The sequence below is a fragment of the Cottoperca gobio genome, chromosome 22 (genome assembly GCF_900634415.1).
Source record: "Cottoperca gobio chromosome 22, fCotGob3.1, whole genome shotgun sequence".
Taxonomy (NCBI): Eukaryota; Metazoa; Chordata; class Actinopteri; order Perciformes; family Bovichtidae; genus Cottoperca; species Cottoperca gobio.
This window is the reverse complement of record NC_041376.1, coordinates 21,400,151-21,420,483: the sequence shown is the minus strand read 5'-3', so window position 1 is coordinate 21,420,483 and position 20,333 is coordinate 21,400,151.

The following is a 20,333-nucleotide window of genomic DNA, read 5'->3' as shown; positions in this document are numbered from 1 at the left end:
AACATTGGAAATAATGTTTAATGAACGTAAGAACCAGGAGCAAAGAAAGAGTTTTTAGTTCTTACTGTAAACACATTTTGGATAGTTGAAAGGAGAAACCAAACCAGAGGATCGCACGGCTTCTATCTCTCCTATGATTCCATCCTAAATGTAATGTAGATCTCCAGGATCCTCTGGAGATGGTAGGAGTAGCGCATTAGAGTTTAAGAAACAGAGGTGACCACACATCTTCATCATAAGATAATGATGACAATAACAACAAACAACAACAATGTCATGATGGACAATATGTTATCTGAAGTCACATGTTCAATTCAAAACAGGACAATGAGAATACAGCATTGCTTTTGATTGATTGACTTCCCAGCATCCTCGTTGTCTGTGTACTTAAATGTACCTTTTCTACCAGCAGAATGTCTCCCTGCTACTATTTGCCTTTTCCCATTTCAGTGTCTTATTGTTAATAGAAGATTGAAAGATGTATATATTTGATTGTGTTAAATTCACACTTAATATAATATTAATACTAATTAACTTCATGTATAGAGCACTTATCCAAACAAATTACTGCTAAAGTGCTATACAGAGAGAATATTGTTATTAAAGATAACTGTACATCTCCAGTGTAAAAAAAATAAAAAAAATAAAAATATATATATATATATATATATATATATATATATATATTGAAGAATAACATAATTGAGAAAATGTAAATATATTTTGGATAATTAACAGCAGAGCAGATATAGATTAAATCCTTGCATCTGATTGGCTATCCTTGCTCTCAAAGGACATGCTGACCCTTCGCTGTAAGATGGACTCAGTGTCTCAATGTGTCTTTTTCTTTATTTTGAGAGAAAACATTGTGCTGTTCTAATGCTGACGTCTCGTTTAGGTTTAGTGCTTGTTCTGTAGCTGGGTGGACAGCTGCCCCACGTTCACTTGGTGGCACTTAGCCTCTGGTCATTTAATATCAAACTACAAATATATTTGGGAATACACATCACTGAAGCACATGACCTGAAATAAAGGGCTATAAGGGGCCTCCTTTATTTAGACTTTGATACATCCTATGTTAAATGTATCTTTAATATACAGTATGTGTTTATATCAAGCTTGCACACTATATGTTGCATATTCTTGAATAAATGTGAGTATAATCAAATGATCACACACTAAGTGATGCACTGCAAACCTGGGCTGGGGTAGAATTACAAAATAAGAGCACAGCTTGATTTCTGGGGGTGTGGGAGAAATAAAATGAAGCTGTCATGTGAGTGTGTAGGTAGTTAAAAGCAACAGCACACACAGAGTGTAAAGACAGAGGGAAGAAGTGAGGCTGTGCAGGGGCCCACAGCTCAATTGTGCCTCAGGGGCCCCTGGTGGGTTAATCTGGCCGTTCAGCATTGTTACAAAATGGAATATGTTACCTTTATTAACCATGAACGTCTTGAACTATTATGGCTTTTGGGAAATGTTGAATGGTATATAACATATAACTTGTCATTTTGATATTTTTTATTTTATTGATTATAATGTTATACCATGGGCTGGCGGTATGATGTTACCTGGACACATCTTTACACCATCAAATAAACTAAACTACATTTAAATCTATCTAGACATTAACGTTTGTAGAAAATATATTTATATGGAAGTTGTATGTTAATGTCTTGTTATAGTTACGTGTATTTCAGGTCAAAGACTCATGTGGTGGAGAGGCGACATGTTTAAGGTGGAACAGATCAAGTTTAGTTGTGAGCTGATGCTTAACTCTGTGATGGTCGTGCTGAGCTTCATTTATATTAATTATTATAATACTTATTATAATAAGACATCTCTCTTGTTGTGTCATAGTGTGTGATGGCAGTGAAGGGCTGAGGCCTCTGATCAATCCTGAGCGTCTTCTGGAGGACCACTCTTCCTCTGTTTGTATGTGTGTGTGTGTGTGTGTGTGTGTGTGTGTGTGTGTGTGTGTGTGTGTGTGTGACGTTCCTCCCTCTACCGGCTCCAGGTTTGATGTCCCATTAAAGAGGCCTCAGCAGACATCAGACCAGTCACTCAGAGACAGAAAGTGGGACTCGGGGGACACTCAGGATGTTCATCATTAGGCTTTGGTGCCATTCACCCGACTCCAAACCATCGCCTCACTGAATAAAATAAAAAATAAAAACACAAGACAACTTCAGAAATCTTTGGGTGGAGAAACAGAGAATGGAGAAAGGCTCGGAGGGATGGGGGGAGCAGAGGCGGAGGTGGAGGGGGGTGTTGCACTTAGAGATATTTAAAGGCGAAAGAGATGGGCTTTGTTAAAGATGCGATTCCCCTGGGTTCCCCTGCTAGAGTCGCAGGGATCTGATAGCGCGACGCTCCTGTTCGAGCAACACCTCCTTTGCTGGGGGGAGATAGGATGGCGTGTAATTATACTGCGAGGGCTTTCAGGGCCCTGACATACCTGTCACCTGGGAAGGAAAGGGATGAGAAGACATCTGCATACCTTTTAGCTCTTGCTTCAGAATATAGAAACTTGTCCTTTCTCGTTTGTTTCCGACGATTGTGCTTTTCCTTTCATTTCTTTATTTTCTCCTCCCTTCTGCCTGCCTGAAGACGCTTGCTTTGGAACTTTGAGGCTCGTTCTCTGTGCTCATTTGATGATTTTCAGGAAGAAGAAAAAAAGCGAGCGAGAGAGAGTCTTTGATTTCGATTTGAGAAATGGTTACTAATGAGAGGAGATAATCATTGTAAGAGTTGAGGCTTTTGTCACCGATTCAGTTGTTTGAACAAGTTAATTTCATCATTTCTACAATAACAAATTGAACTTAATAAGTGACAGTGATAATCAGTGATCAAACACAATAATACAAACTATAAAAAGACAGTCGGCGTCTTTCAAAGCAAGTGTGGATTCAGTAATAACAACCACAATGAGCAGAACAATGCTCTTCCAAAGTGATTATCATCAGTTGTGATAATTCTTTTCTGGAGTTCATCACCAAACATTTCCAGCGGCTGAATACTTCCTTTATTATTAAATGCTCGATGCAACGTGTCAAAGATGGTCCATGCGGCACAGTGTACGCCACGCACACTGATGTATTGATCTACTTGATCTCCAAAGATTACAACTTAACAAACAAGGACATTTTACGACCCAATTTGCTGCATTTGAACGCATCTGCAGTGTTTTCGCGAGCTAGCGGGCGATGACATTTTTACAACAGAAGCTGCACTCATGCATTAACATTGCTTTTCTTCAGTTTGGTGAGCTTGATGTTTTCCATGTGCAAGACAAATGGGAGTAAACAATGTTTCCCCGTCTCATCAGCGAGACGACGCCTGATTCTTTTCCCTTTGTTAGAAAGAGAGAAGCTGGAAGAGAGTGTGAGGCGGAGAGAGAGAGGTAGAACCGCATTACCCACAATTGTCGGCGGCAGCTTTGTACAGGTAGCTAACAGACGAGTGGACCCCACAGCGTTCCTTTTCATGTCTAACAGCAGGGTACAAATGTTAAATTGTAGCGGCCCCTCTTTGTGGATGTATATAAAAATGTCCTGAACAAGATGCTTATCTTAATAGATGAAGTAGGAGCAAAAAGAACTATAATTTTAATCAAATCTGGGCCTCATTGGTGTGACGGCGTTGAGTGCTATTGAAGCTTAAAATTCATGTTGTTGGGAGGCTCGGAGAAAGGGACTCAGCGGGTGGTGTCTTGCAGTGTAATTATCCCTCACTTACAGGTATTTCTGTTGCCACAGTCATTATCTTCCCTTGTAAAGAGGAAATCAATTTGTACAGATGTATATGAGGAGTGGAAGATTGCCCAGAGGAAAAGAAAAGAGGAGAAAAGAGGCATTCTCATGAGAGAGGGACAGTGAAAATTGAAGATAGATGACTTGTTATTGGTCTGCATGTGGGGCTTGTTTGTTTGTTCGTCTGATTGGCTGCAGTTAGCGTGGCGTTGTATTTGGGAGAGCAACACAATGAAAGTGTGTCTTTGAATTCAACTCATTATTAAGTTTTATTACTGTGTTCCAAACAAGAGCCCACTATCACTTTTACTGACTCTGTGAAATCCTGTTTGTGTGGCTGCTCTCAAAGAAACCCCGATTCATTCGATATTTTCTGTCTTTTCAGAACACAAGTGAATTGAGTGCAACATTTTTAGATATGCTTTATGCAGTTTCGCTATAGCTCAACTATGACCATGACCCTATACAGCAGCATACTCCCACAATAATCTACATAATGTATATATAGAGAGGGCTTTCAGGTGACGTAAGGACAGCAGCAGGCAAGAGTAGCTGTTTAAATACAAGTTCAACACTGGAAAATATGTTCATTTGCTTTCTATATAAAAGTGAGATAAGTCCGTAGTATAACTAACATCCAGTTCAGAACGCAGGCTCTGTTTATAGGATAAGTTATGTAGTTTTCCAGCCCAAGATGAGAAAGATCATCAGTTATTTTCTCAGACTTGACAAAGCTGCTCCACATAAAAAGTCATACGACTGTTTCCACCAAAATGACGGCATTGCCAGTGATTTCCAAAACAACATATGACAGTTCTATTTAACATTTTAAAAAGGTCGCTGATCATGGTTTGGTTGAAAAAAAAGTAAGTTCAGACAGACAGACGGACAAATCTCTTCTATGGTAGACACACGCACACACACACACACACACACACACACACACACACACACACACACACACTCATGGCGTAATAAGCTGCTTGTACAAACCATGCAGCCAGTTTCGGGTGAGGACGGCCTTGTTTTCACTGGCTCAACAGTGCTGAGCGTGACAACTAGATTCACCTCTATGTATAACATTCCCATACACACACATACATATTAGCTACAACACATGGTACTAGTTAATTGGCTGGACCTGGTTATCCTTGTTGCTGTAGCCGGCAGCTCTAGAGAGAGAAGTAGAGGATCTGTGTGTTGTGGTCCGGCTGTGGACCGAAGCCTCCATTTTACTGTCATGAGCCACATCATCTGGACACAGCAGGGATGCTCAGACTGTTAGTCTGTTTTGATTACTTAATGAAAGCGTTTATCTGGCCATGTCCCGCTGTTCCTCTTGTCATGGCCCTGGGCGGTGTAATGAGAGCAGCCTTTTGATTGGAAGACGGATGATGTGGATGACGGATGTCCACGGTACGGCTGGCGAGTCATACAGTATGGCTACTAACTAAATTACTGCAATTAAGGTCAGCCTCTGTCCGGCTTTAGGAGAGTCAAAAGAGATAACATCAGCATCCACACAAACCCACACACACACACACACACACACACACACACACACACACACACACACACACACACACACACAAACACACACACACTTGTCTGAGACATGACACCATTACTGTCCGGTCTGTAAAAGAGCTGTCCTCATCGGTCAGACCTCATTGCTAATTAAGCTACAGTATTTTCCAACCATATTTTACAGATGTTAGAAGATACGGAGCTGTCCCTCTGTGGTGTCCGGCCCAATTAGTCCCATTACAGCCAGCCCGGTCTGGAGAGGGGGGGGCACTGCCTGGAGGTGGTCAAGGCCGAGAAACATACAGGCAGTCTCTGAGATAAAGCAAAGCATTTACACACCATGTAAAGATGATCATCACGTTGTGTCCAGCTGGACACCCCAAACCCTACTTACTCTGCTCTTCCCCACTGAGGACACATCTTCTCAAAGTGGCAGTCTGACAGAGGGAGTGAAGAGACGGGACAGAGAGTCGTGCGACGTCCACTCAGCTGCATTGTGGTCTGATCCCATCGCATCTGGGATAATGAGGCCAAGCACATGCCTGATGCTGCACATGTTGTCGACTCTGCTCCATCACGAGGCAGAGCCAGGAAGATGGCTGCTCCACACCACAGGATATTGTTCATCAGTGACCAATGATTAGCTGAAAGAATCTAATGGGAGTCGATAAAAAGACTTTACAATCAGGTGAGAGGAGATGCTCGTAGCCAAGGAGAAGTTTAATTTTATTTACTGTTCGGAGGGGAAAAACACTACCAGCTGGTACCTTATAAACTGATGTTCAGCAGGTTCGCTGCTATCCAACAAAATGAAGACAAAGAGACATAAATTAGTATAAACAGAGACAAAGAGGAGCTTTTAAACAAAAAACGTTTCTAAAAGCAAATCATTAGTAAAGGCCCTGTCACTCATATCCGTATGACAGAAATGTATGCTAGGCGCATACGAAATATAAATAGGTTGATATAAATTAAGGGTAAATTGTAATCGTTTGAAGGACGCAGATGATACGCCGAACACGCCAGACGTACACAGTTCCGTAAGACAGAAACATATGCCGGCGAGTCCAAATACGTCCAACTTTTCCACAGCGGTGTTGTAGCTGACGCATACATAACGAATACATAACAAATTATTATAAGTATGTCAGACATTGATAGCGTATCACTTACCTATTTAAAACGTATCAGAGCGTCTGGCCAACGGAGCTGGAAAAGTGCCATTTGGTTCACGTCATGCTGATGCTGGAGAACGGCTAAAATGCTGAACGCTAGCTGTACTGTAGAAACACGTTTAATAAATTACTCCGTCGTCAGGCATAATTTTAACATAGGGTAGGAATAGGGTATCCACTCGTTATCAATAAATTGGCTGTAGGATTCACAGTCAGATGAAGTAGCCTATATCTAACGTACCTCTAATGTAGTCACATAGGTATTCACGTAGGTATTCACGTAGGTAAATATTCAACTACATATTCCATATTCACGTATGTCTAACGTAACGTAACGTCTGCTTATCTTATGAAGCACACGTTGGGTATGTCCAGTAACTTTGAACATGCTCAAAACATCAGCGTTCAACAACGCACCCCAGCGTAACACCGCGTGCTCTTAACGAATACTACTTATACCTTACCTTATATCAACGTACACCAGCGTAACACAGTGAGCTCTTAGCGAATACTACTTATACCTTACCTTATATCAACGTAAACCAGCGGGTTGCCGATATTTTATATACGCCATATTATTGTATATCTTATGCATTCGTTGGGCATTCGTCTGATACATTTTGTATTATGAAGTGATACTCTATCAATAGGTTAGACATGCGTATCTGTATATGTTCACTTTTCCGATCCAATAAAAATTTGGACGTATTTTCGTATGCGCTGGCATACGTTTCTGTCATACGGATATGTGTGACAGGGCCTTAAGAGCTTTAGGCTTTATCATATGACAAAAAACAGGAAAATGCAAATCTTCCTCTACAATAACTTTACATTTTATATTATTCTACATATCCGTACCTTTAAAGGTGAGGTTAGATTACGGCAACTGATTAAAGTAAAAGTAGTGTAGCGACTAGTGTTCGGCAACCAAAACACTTTAACACAAAAAAACTTTTATTTAAAACAATGTTGAATAATAATAATAAATAAAATAATGTATCTGTAAGCAATCTATAAAGTGATTTGTAAATTTGTATCCATAAACACTAGATTTTATTTTGTGATTTCAATGTTTCGTTGTCAGTCGAACAGCCATCAGGGATTTCTGTCAGGGTGGTCTATCACATTTAAACATGACACTATGCCATGCCATATGTTACTGACAGACCAGAGTATCGTATTTTTTCTTTTCTTTTATAGGGATTTATAAATACAAGTTGTTGTTTTTTACTGTCTCTGGTGTCATACAAATCATAAAAACTTACATGGATGCTAATGTTGTTCCATGTCTGCTGGATGTGTATACAAATAAGCAACTAACCCTAAAACTAAAACTAACCCTAACCCTAACCCTCAACAGGCAATAGCATTTTTACAGCTTTAAAAATAATCTGTGACATTCCCCTTCAAATATTCTTCCAGGAACCAAAGGAGAACCATGGCTATTGGATGAATCCATAACACAATGAGTGTTCATGGAGTAAAAACGTAATTCTAACTTTTCTACCTTAAAATGTTTACCTAGCAAAGTGTTCTTGATTACTGTGAAGTAAATAAACTCCTGATTGTATTGTGTCACATTTAATGATTATCACATGTACTCGTACACCTCAATCAAAATGTATTATGTATTGTGTCACATTTAATGATTATCACATGTACTCGTCCACCTCAATCAAAATGTATTATTGCACAACATGTATTTCTGCACAAATGTATAATGAGCACTATATTAGTTATAAATGTGAAGCACTGTAGGTTCTCTTCAAAGAGTTTCAGGTCCACCTCCATCTCGCCACAACAAGACTGCCCACCAAGGGGCATAACCGCGCCAACATGGACCAATGAGGGACGACGACACCCTTCAGTAGAGAATATAGCAAAATGTTTATGATGTTTTTGTACCACTTTCACTTTTACCAACAGACAGCTAACTGGCTCTTTATTGATTCGGACTGTGGACTTGGTGTGTGAAAGTGTCCTCGGCTGAGGGTATTTTTGAAATGCTGTCATCATCACTTTAAATAAATAAGTATCTTGATCAATTAGAAGTTTACTGGATTCAATTGAAAGACTATCTCAGCGCCCTTTGGGCTTCAAAACCCAACATTACCTTGAAGGTTGTTTGAGTGGAGCGTCCCCAGCATTAAGCAGCTACACACTGTATGGTACAAGCTAAGTAAGGACATGGTGTCTCTTGTCAGACAGTACCGGAGAAACACGGAGGGAAAGAGATAAAAATAATGCGGTCCACAAAGTTAAACTTTTTCCCTGCCTCTCACCTGACCTAATTACAGTACCTTGTGGCAGAGCAACACTTTACCTTTGCAGTCCGACGTACTTTCAAATTCTTCAGTTATTCTCAACGTGGTGTTTTTGAAATCTTTCCCTTTGTTTTGCTGCCTCGGTTGTAGCCCTCAGGGGACACTGCTTGTTGAAGAAGTCGGAAGAGGGTTGTTCTTCCTTCGCTTTGGTTTGGTAAAAAGAATAAAAATAACTCCTGCCAGCCTTTCATTCACTACAGCTGTGAAGACATGATTTAACTGAGCAGTGCGAGATTCTGAGTCCTGGGAAAGTCTGCTATGTGGGAAGTAAACAAGATCAGCTTTGACCCACACAGAAGTGATGATGTAACAGTTTGACGGTGGAAATGACATATGCTCATATTCAGTTTGATAAATGTGGATTTAAGTGCAGCAGGGAAGTTGAAGGACATTGTATATATTATATATATATATATATATATATATTATATATATTATATATATATATATATATTATATATATATATATATATATATATATATATATATATTATATATATATATTATGATGATTTAATGTTTTCAATTTACATCATAATCGTTTTTCTCCAATGGATTCATAGGCCAGCGTCATTCTCACGTTGTGGCATCCACACTGTCACACGCTCCATTGTTGAACTTAACGTGCAGCTAGGTTCCCCTAGTCTACAGACACATGTGATATCTGTGTCACTATTATCATTTATCTGATGTCCAGCTTAAGAAACCGTAGTTTTCCTTTGAAAGTGGTCGTCAGGGTTGTTTTCTGTCTGTTAGAACTTATTCAGACATCTATAGAATATAAAATAGTTAATATTATAAGATATGATGACAGCCATACAGCACTCCAGTAGGCTGACATACACAATGTAAATCGAATGAATTCATGGTAAAATGATGAGTTTAGAGTCAAAACCAGCGCAGGAATTAACAAGGTTCTATTCAGTTCTTTTGAGACCATCGAGCTGTATGTTTAGAGATGAAACAGCTGTTCACAGTCACTGTTCCCCAAGAGCTGGGGGCCTCCAACAAGGCCACCAGAGGGTGAGTTACGTCACCTGTAAACTCGCTCTGCATAAATAATAGTGCACAGGCCCCAGCGCTGTTTCCCAACAGGCACCATTCTCCTCTCCAGGTCCAAAGGGGCCTTCATGTCCTTCTGCTGAAACATCATCCCTCACACATGCAGACATAATGGTACCTTTTGACACATGCACACACACACTGGCAGTAATCAGGAGTGTTACCTAGAGGCCTGGAGGATGGTGGGGTTTGCCAGCAGAGGCCCCAAATCTGAGATAATCTGTGTCATTCATATTCTGTTGTGTGACACAAATGATCTGATAATGCACATGTGAAGTGAATTAACATCTGTTGTTTGAATGGGCCTAATGTCTACCCATTCATCAATTTCACAGGATTATGTTGTTGACCAGAGGTGTGTATGTGTGTGTGTGTGTGTGTGTGATGCCCGAGTTACAAAGAAACATACACACATATGGAGGCCTCACAAGTGTGACGCGTCTCCTCGAGGGCCGAGCTCTGAAATCCTTTTCATGCGTCCACTGGAGGACTCGTAGTGTTCACACCGTGTATTTCACCCCAGTGACCGTGGACTCTCAAGCAAGTATATTCTTCAAGACTTCTACAAACACACAGACTGTAATAAAATGCAGATGAGCTTTTCCATTCACTCTTATTGCATGTGAGAGATTTTTCGGGAGGTAAAAATTTACTTTTTATCAGACCGGAACGCGATCCATGATTCCCTCGAATGGGCTTTTTTTTTAATATCATTGGAGGTCTGTTTTTAGCAGCACTTTCGAAAGACGCAAGGATTGAAGAGGAGCGGAAATGGGGGAGGAGGAAGCAAAAAAAAACAGAAGGTGGTGTGAAAATAACTGCTCATTCACACAAAGCCACAGACAAAAACACCAAAAGTAGAAGAAATGTGCTTGATTCAATCAAGCTTAATTCTATTTTGATAATTATGGGTGCTGGGCGTCTGGGCCCGGCTCGGCAGGGAGGCTGTGACTTGTGTACGAGACTGACAATGAAGTCGGGTAACAACAGCTGCTGGATGGCGGGCGAGCTCATGTACCTCGACGCTCAAGTCTTGTCAGTCACATTTCCCCTAATTAACGAACATCTGCTTTCCATTTTCGGTTACACTGCATCGCCAGCTTGTCTCATATGAATCGCTGACTTCTGACCTCCCCCGAGGTAGGCACTCGCTGTCAGAAGTACCCGGCCAACGCCATCGTCAATGTCTTTTTTCTACTTAGTTTTTTCTATAGAGGCCTCCAGCTCACCACAGGGAAGACGAGGAGGACGGGGAGGCGAGTGGATGGGTTCTAATCCCTCAGGGATCAACCATCCTCTGGGACAGCCGACGCAGGAAGTGCGCTGTTTGTGTTACGCTGCTATTGGTTCAAGCGTCCTCCAGTGGCACCGGCCTGCCATTATCCGTGAAGGACCCAGAGTCCCCCTCCCATCTCCAGAGCACTAACCTATTCCCAAATTAACCTGCCGAATAGGTGTGTGTGTGTGTGTGTGTGTGTGTGTGTGTGTGTGTGTGTGTGTGTTTGTGTGTGTGTGTGTGTGTTTGTCTTTCTGGCAAACAAGGCTGGGCATGTAGGGTTGTTGTTTTTTGTCTTTTCTGCCTGAAAACACACCACATGAGCAATAAAAATAGCAGCAGCTGTTGACTTCACGCTATCAGAGATAAGTACAGTCTACTGCTTAGTATGGCTCAAAAATGTTTGAGTCCTATATTGTTAATGTGAATCACCACAAACAGATTAAAGATGGCGCAATGAAATGTAATCTCTCATCATTTCAGAGAACGGATAGTGGGAAAGGAAAAAAGACTTACAGTTGGATCAACATTAAAATCATGTTCGTACTTTCAAACAGTGTCAGGTGTGTGAATGTGTCTCTGGTTGTAAAACGTTATGCATTAGCATTTAGCATTAATTTTGATACCACTGAAATAAACGTAACATGAAAAATCTATTGTTCAGTATTTACGTGGATCTAGATAACTTTATTAAAGTGTTGCCTAGTAAATTGGTGGAAGAAGTAAGTATGTGTTCAGAGCCTACCACAGTGTAACTTTAAATTCAGTAAAACTTCTTCAGTAAAAGTATTTTCAGAAAAATGTTTTCAAAATATCAAAAGTAAAGATCCTCGTGCTGAATTATATTATACTGTTAGATGTTATGAACGAGGTGGTGCTACATGGAGCACCACGGATGATACTGAGGTCATGTCCACAGATATTTGGCTCAACATTTGGTCCAATTTACAGTTTATAATTGAAAGTTTAACAATCATTTTTAACGTCTTTAAATGTCACTCCAGAGGACAAAAACAGAGATAATGAAGGCAGCATGCCAAAACAAATGAGCACATTAGTCAGCCTGTTGATTCGTCACATACATTCACTCAACAGATCAACACATGGAGTGATGCTGTGTTTGTCCTCTGGACTGATGCCGTCTTTCTTCACTTTTTTAGGAAATACAGACATTGCTGTTTTTTTTTGTTTTTTTCAAGGCAGAGCACCCAACTGAACATCAGTGCAGGAGAAAAAAACACATGTTTTCTTTGGGTAACATCTATAGCTTCGACTTGTTTTGCAATCTGCTTTTTATTTGTTAAAAGAAATGCGCTGAGATCTCATCCTCCTCTTGTTTTGAAGGAAACACCACGATGTTAAGGAGACGGCAGAGGGAATGTGTGAGTTGGAGAGTGACGCGGCACTCTGTTGACATGAAATACCTTTCCTCTTAGTGACTGGAAAGAGACTACGTGAGTCGCCCGCAGGGCATGTTCTAGAAATAGCACTTGTTACCATGGAGCTCTGTCTAAAATTTGTATTTAATTGTTTTGCTGTTTTTATCAATAATACTTGAATCATTCTTTATTTTAAAATGACAATATTGAATATAGAATTTAAAAAACAATGTTTTATGTACCCCTGTCTGGGGTCAGAGTTCAATTCCACATTCAAGCAAAATCTCCTTTACCCTTCTCGCTGAGACAAGCTAGCGGGAGCAGCTACGATGGGGCGCTAGGTGCATTTTTTACGCTAAACAAAAAGGGAAAGAAAACAAACTATTTTCACAATGATTGGGTGGAAGAATTATTTTTTACTACAGTGAAAGAAAAGTGTGTATGTCTCATTTGCGGGGCGACGGCAAAGTGGCACATTGTGGAGAGACACTTCGGTACGTGTCACAAATGCTACCATGCTAACTACCCACCTGGCAGCACTGCGGGCAGAACAAGCCGTGAGTTAAAGGCAGCTTTGGGCAGCAGCATCTGTTTTCACGAGACCGGTGAACAAGTCACAGAAAGCAACGGAAGCTTCATTTAAAGCTGCACATTTTTTATAAAGAACAAGAAAGCCTTTTCGGCCGGAGAGGTCTTGAAAGGTGCAATGATGTTATTGAAAACACTGTTCTAAGACGAGAAGAAAGGTTCCGATGTCATCTCCACTCCCTCCGATGTTACACAGTTAATGGTTTGTACAAACAGGATATGATTTGAAGATTTGACAGTTAATGATTTTCTAAATTTTTTAACAGAAGTGGTACTTTGTACTAAAATAAAACTGGTATGGTTTTGAACAAAATGCTACAAATGTGCTCATTCATACAAAAACTGTCAATAAAGATATTTACAAAAATATCAGAGATGTGACATTCTGACTTTCAAATGTTGAAATAGATTGAGAACATAAATAAATAATGTTGCATGTTTAAATATATCTGTGTTTCCTACCATGGTAAATCATTGTTAATAATCATTGTGAGGAATAATTAACATTAACATGTGATCAGACAGTCTCTTCACATATATGAATATTTATTAGGATTATTAATGATAATATTATCATTAAAGGTGAACCGTGCAACTATGTTATTCAGGAAGTTTGCACCAAGCAAGTAGCCCTTCATATTATTCAGTACCCTTGAAGTAGCTCTCAGTATCAAAAAGGTTGGTCACCCCTGACGTACGTGAATACTTACCTACGTAAATACAGTACGTAAATACCTACATGAATACAGTACGTGAATACAGTACGTGAATACGTTAGAGGTACGTTAGATATAGGCTACGTCGGCTGACTGTGAACCCTACAGCCAATGTATTGCTAACAAGTGGATAACCTATTCGTAACCTATGTTAAGATTATCCCTGACGACGGAGTAATTTATTAAACGTGTTTCTACAGTACAGTTAGCGTTCAGCTAGCGTTTTGGAAGCTTATTGTGGTTTGAATATAGTATATAGGGTCCCTGTGAGTAGCTCATCCTCACTTCTTCACAGCAAGTCTTGATGAAAGATCAACCCATCATCAGAGATCATGGAGGCTGCTGAGAGGCTGCGACAAGAGTACAATATAGCCGTTTTACAGCATCAGCATGACGTGAACCAAATGGTACTTTGATACGTTTTATATAAGTAAGTGATACGCTATCAATAGGTTTGACATAGGTATAGTATTTCGTTATGTATTTATGATGTATACGTCAGCTACAACACCGCTGTGGAAAAGTTGGACGTATTTGGACTCTGACAAATTTTGAGCTAATTTTCAAATACGGCGACATGTTACTGCCATACGGAATTGTGTGACAGGTCCGTATGTCTGGCTTGTTCAGCGTATCATCTGCGTCCTTCGAACAATCACAACTTACCCTTAATTTATATCAACGTATTGAAAATATTTCGTATGCGCCGGCATACGTTTCTGCCATACGGATATGTGTGACAGGTCTTTTGTACAACTATTTAACTAACTTTAAGGGATTCCTTAAGTATAAGACCCAAGATGAGGAGAAAACCATAAAGTGAACATTTCAAGGAAAGCTTAAAGAGACGACTAAAGGGTGTGTTTTGCCACAGGAGTCAAGAGTATACGGAATGAAAACACCCTGAACTCCACAATGTCACCAGCAATGTCAGACTAAGGAACATTCCTAAAGACAATGTAGGGAAAGTGAAAACAAAGTTCCCACTTCCGCTGGTAAATCTGGCATCACTTAACATAGAGAATGGCAGTAACTGATCCCTGTATACTATGTGCTGTGTTTGTACAAACTGTATCTCCAATGACATGTATGCCATTACAATGCCATAGCTTCTGATAATTTAATTTTATCAAGCAGTAGCATATTGTTCTATAAAAGGATAATGTGTCTGTATGTGACTGATTTTGGTCCATACATCTCTAGAATGAATAGGAATTGAATGTACTGCATTACCTGAGTGCTAAAATAACATCTCAATTGGATTATATGGTAAACAGCATAACTTTATTTCAGTAGTAATCCAGTCCAGTCTGATTTAAAAGCTATACAGGATTTGGTCATTTCCCTTTTTTTTCTGATGTTAAGAATTCATAATCCTGATACTTTAAGCCTTCACCAATTCAGCAGAACAAATGTTATTCCCTTTTCCTGTGGGCTGACTAAATGTTCTTTCATTGGTTAACACGCCAGGTACATTTTTTTGCACAGATGGCAATTAAACTAGTTTGCTAAACCCATCGGCGAAGGTCTTGCAAACAACTATTTTATCACAAAGGAAGACAACACCATCAGCTAAGTTGGTATTGGAGTAAAAAAAGTATGTATTCTAAAAAAGAAAAATAAGTGGAATGGTGAAGTTGGCCAGTGAAACGAGTAGCAAAGTCTTATTTATATCTCTTTGTTGGAGCTCTTTCAAGGTGCTGGCAGATTGAAGAATGTGGTGGGCGGCAGAATCACATAGCGGATGGCCTCAGTGTCATCTGCACATACCCACTGCCTCTCCATCCATAACATAAGACTCTGCTCATGTTTCTAAAATAATCCACATAGAGGATGACAGGAGCCACTGTGGAGTAGAATTCACTGGTATTCTTGATTCATAGCCTTCGTGATTTAAGATCAAATACAACAATTACAATAATCGGGGTTATTAATCATTTGAAATCTTTATTTATAGTGCCATTGAATGATTCATTAAATATCATGTAAACATCACATACTCGGTAGCTTGACCTGTTGTCCTTGAATACTTTCATTGGACTCCATCCTGGGCTGCAGCTAGAGAAACACTGTAACGAGGGCAGAAGTCCAAGTGGCCCCCTCCGTCCCCAAATACGTTTAAAGCAACATGAACAATCTATTACTCCACCAGAATGAGCAATCACTGGTGCTTTATAACACAATATGTAGTTTTAAATTTCAATATATACTGTGTTTAAAGTGTTTGTCACGTACAGTGCAACTCCAAGTGGCCATGGATGCTTTATATAGTAAGGTATAACATTACTGTAATTATATATAAAGCTATACAATTACTCACCTTAACAAACAAACCCTGAAAGTGTACCACTCTTCTATTTCCTCATCTCTCATCTCTCAGCACATCCCACAGGTGGATTTATAGCTATCAAGTTGCATCAAGGGAACTAGGATACAATGTTTTTGACCCATACAAGAAATAAACAGGATATCTCTGCATGTTAACTGCATTCCTGAAGACGTGTGTATTTGGTGGTAGCTAAAGCCCTGCATGCATCATTTTTGTAAGGTTCTTCAAATCTGATGTCATGTTGCAAATGTGCTGCACTTAAAGAGTCACTTAAAGCAGAGCAATGCTGATGTAAATCTCCTCTCACGTATCAAAGTTGTGCCTTTTCTTTGTCACCTGCCAATAAGATACTCTGATGCTAACAATCACGCCTCGTGTATATTGTCACGTTGCAATTCTCTGCCACGTTCCCTGGTGAAGAACTACCATGTTGAGCGAAACAGATTTCTACAATCTAAATCAATCGTCCTTCCATCCATCTCTCCTGTATCCCCCTTACAGTCTGCAGCCCTCCCATCTCTCTAAGAAACCCATTACTCTCAGCTCACGGTAACCCCGCGCGCGAGATGTACAATTAAAACCTTATTTCTGCTGAAGGAAATTAGATTTAATGAACGGCGGGCTGGGCAACAACAGATGGTTCGTCTTATTGGAGGCACAAAGATAGACTGGGTGTTTGAACGCCTTCAGATCAAATGCCAGTGGTTATCAATTAGGAATGGAGGTAAGCTCCTGACAACTTGAAACAGAGCGGAGGCCTCGCCACCGTGGCCCTCACCTTCACTGCTGGGATGGAGATGTTACGCTCACACTGTCGCTGGGAAGAGATGGAGCCTTTCCGTATGCTGGTGTCACAGATACTGCACAAGCCCAGATGTTGTATAATGTCAAATGAGAAATTGTGGACTAAAATAAAAATAGTGTCTGTGGTGAACACTGCCGTTATCTCTGACACGTCAGCCAGGTACATCATCACAGCCTGTCTCACTTCAAATATAGCAAGGGAATTTAAGTTTTTTCCCTCATTTACTTAGTATCCTAAATGTATTCTTAATCATATAAAAATTAAGAAAATAAGAATAATTAAAAAATGCTAAATTTTGAGTACTTTTGGGAGCGGCTACTTCCGTGCCGTCATTCTGCTTCAAAGAAAAAAGATAAATGATGATGCCATTAAAAGTGAACTAATTAAGGAAGGCTTCTTTTAAGAACTCATTAACTGCAACCTCATTTACATAATGATGCATATTAATTAAGTTTTAATGAATCTGAATTTCCAGCAAGCCACATTTCGTTGGCTGTGGAACAAATTGAACAAATTATTTAAAAGTGTTCTTGATTCTACTTTTCACACCAAAGGGGAGAGAGAATGCAATCATTTGTAGAAAATCATATTTTTTCCCCCTCTCCCCAGCCTGTGCCCATCTGTTAATTATTTTTAAATGTAATCATTTACCCTTTTGTTTCACTCCCTTCCAAACCCAATCGGGAGGTAAGAGACTGGCGCTGAATATTGCAGAGTGTGTAAAAGTCTGAAATGTGTGATTACGAGGCAGATGAAAGATTGTGTTTTTGCTTGTTGTCATGTGGGATGTCGAGCGCTCGGCTCTTCATTGGCCTGTCTGTTACTCAGTAATGTGTGCTATGTGCACTGACTGTTTGGGATCCGTATGTTTCCTGTCACCTACACTCATTGAGACTGCCAACTTTAACTGTTACTCACTATCTGAAAGGTATCAGCAAATGTAATGACAAAGCATTAACAGCAGAAATGCCTTTGAGGAGAGGAGAAAGGATTTTGGAGAGTTGTAAAGAAAGTCATTAAGCCGCCAGCTGAAAACAATATTAGATACTTTTGCTGGATTTTTTTTAAACTCTAGAAGGAAGTCAGATCTGGTAAAAGCAGGGTGTACATGACAATGTAGGATAGTGGTAATACTTCCCCCCATGACACTGGAGTACCTAGTAGAAGCATGGCAACGTTAAAGCCGTTAATATATTGGAGAATGCCAGCGTGATAGAAACACAGAGAAACACATCTCTTATCCAGAGAAACTTTCTGAAAAATAACTACAGGGACAGTCCCGACAGCCCCTTGCTCAGGGGCACAATGGTGACAGCCCTGGTACTGAACCTTGCGTTGTTCTATTTGGTCGACTGGACCAACTGGCCACAGGTTGGAGTAGTCTCTAAAGGTTTAGGACAAAGACTTCTAGCGGCCATAAGAATAAACCTTTCACACAGCAGACATTTTGACATGACACAAGTGTAATATATAATATTAATGAGTGCAGCATTCCCTTTAGCTTTAGTAATTTCAGGGCCCTGCCAGTGTGTTTGTTGTCACGGCTTCCTGCGACACTTGAATAGAACAGAGCCACCGTTAATGTAATTAGAAACATCTGTGCTTTTCCTACTATGACAAGTCCAAATGTCTGCTGGGAAAAAGGTCCATAAAGACCCGTAAAGAAGAGTCATAAAGTCAGCCAAGCAATATGAGTTACATATCAAAATCTACCTAAAGTTAACTAACAGAAGCCACCAAAAGCTATCGGTCATACCAGACCAAGTAAGGCTTTAACATCAACACAGTAAGGGAGCATTTTATTTCTTAAATACTCAACTTTCCATTTCTAAGACCAAGGTTGTGTTATTTATTCTTTCTATATCAAAACCTAAATGCCAAAAAATTAGCAAATACAAATGTCCACATCCATGTTAAGAGTTTGTGTCAGTGGGTGACTGGATGTGTTTCTAATTATACAGATGTAATCTAATTTGGCTTTGAAACCTTGTCTTCCTGGACTAACAGCAGCAAACATAGAAGTGGAATCATAGAGCGACCTGTGTATGTGTGTTTCATGTAAATCAATGTGAATAGATGGAAACGAGCCCTGCAGCGTGCCGGCCCTAATGGAGATGATCAACACAGTCATGTGTGCGTACTTAGACTTACATTTGTATCCAGATTAGCATAGATGTCCATTTAGCGTGCGACACTTGATCTCTCTTTCCACTAGTGCGAGTTGAACAGACATAAACAGAGGTGACATGCTGCCCCGGAGAGAGAGACATAGAGACATACAGAGACAGAGAGAGAGGAGGAAGAGGTGAAGTCTGTTCCAGACAGGGTGGCTTTACTCGCCCCCACCCCCCCGGCCCAGGGCGAAACAGACAGGCCTGGAACTAGGAGAGGCAGCAATTAGGCTGCTGGAGGGGAGAGGGAGGTGTACGTGTGTGTGTGTGTGTGTGTGTGTGTGTGTGTGTGTGTGTGTGTGTGTGGTGAATGTTTTTTGACAGTTTAACAGATGTGATGTCCAAAGTTGGACCAGGCCGTTTAGCAAAGCCCTTCCACATTAGCAGCAGGACAGACAGGAGGAGCTGATGGACTTCAACATGTTGTTGTTGCTTTGCTATTTTGCCGCCTCTCGGATGACGTGGTGTGGTGAAAGGAAAGCAGCTTCAAATGTTGGATTGAAATTTTTAGTTGTATATCGAAGGACACAAAGAAAGAATATGTAAAAGCCTCATGCTCATTCGTTTCCATGTAATGTTAAAGCTGCAATAATTACTATTTGTATATTAACAATGGAATACTACATGTGTAAGACGTTTCGTGTAGTGACAAACTCACAGAGAATGACCATCAACTCTCCAGTTCTATGGAGCATTTTAGCCTCTTTTAGCTCACAGCTTTATTGTTTTGGTTCAGTCTCACCACGGTCATTAACCTGGTTTCCATCAGCAGCAGATCTCAGGACACTACCTGATCAGCAGAAAACAACCGACACACACAGAAAGAGACTCGCTGGTGAACAAAGTGAAGCATTAAGCAACAGGATCAGCTGTTTCTCTCAGGAGTTGGTGGAGAGCAAACTAGAGCTAAAAGGAAAGAGAACATTGGATTTACATCAGTCAGGAGGACACATGACTCCAAATAAATGGTAATGTTTTTGCTTACTTATGTTCCCATCTTTATAACATGATAATATGTATTTTCAGGTTGTTCTCCGAGATCTCAGAAATGACTGGTTAAGCTACTGTCAGATATGTTATTGAGTATATTTGAGTGCCATCTGGTAGACAGTTATGCAGTGTAGGCTATATGTCTAGTGCTTTTATTGTGAAAGGTAAGAACAGAAAGAGTGGATCTGGTATGTCAAGGTGCAATTTAAATAGTAATAAAGTTTACCATCTTGGTTTGG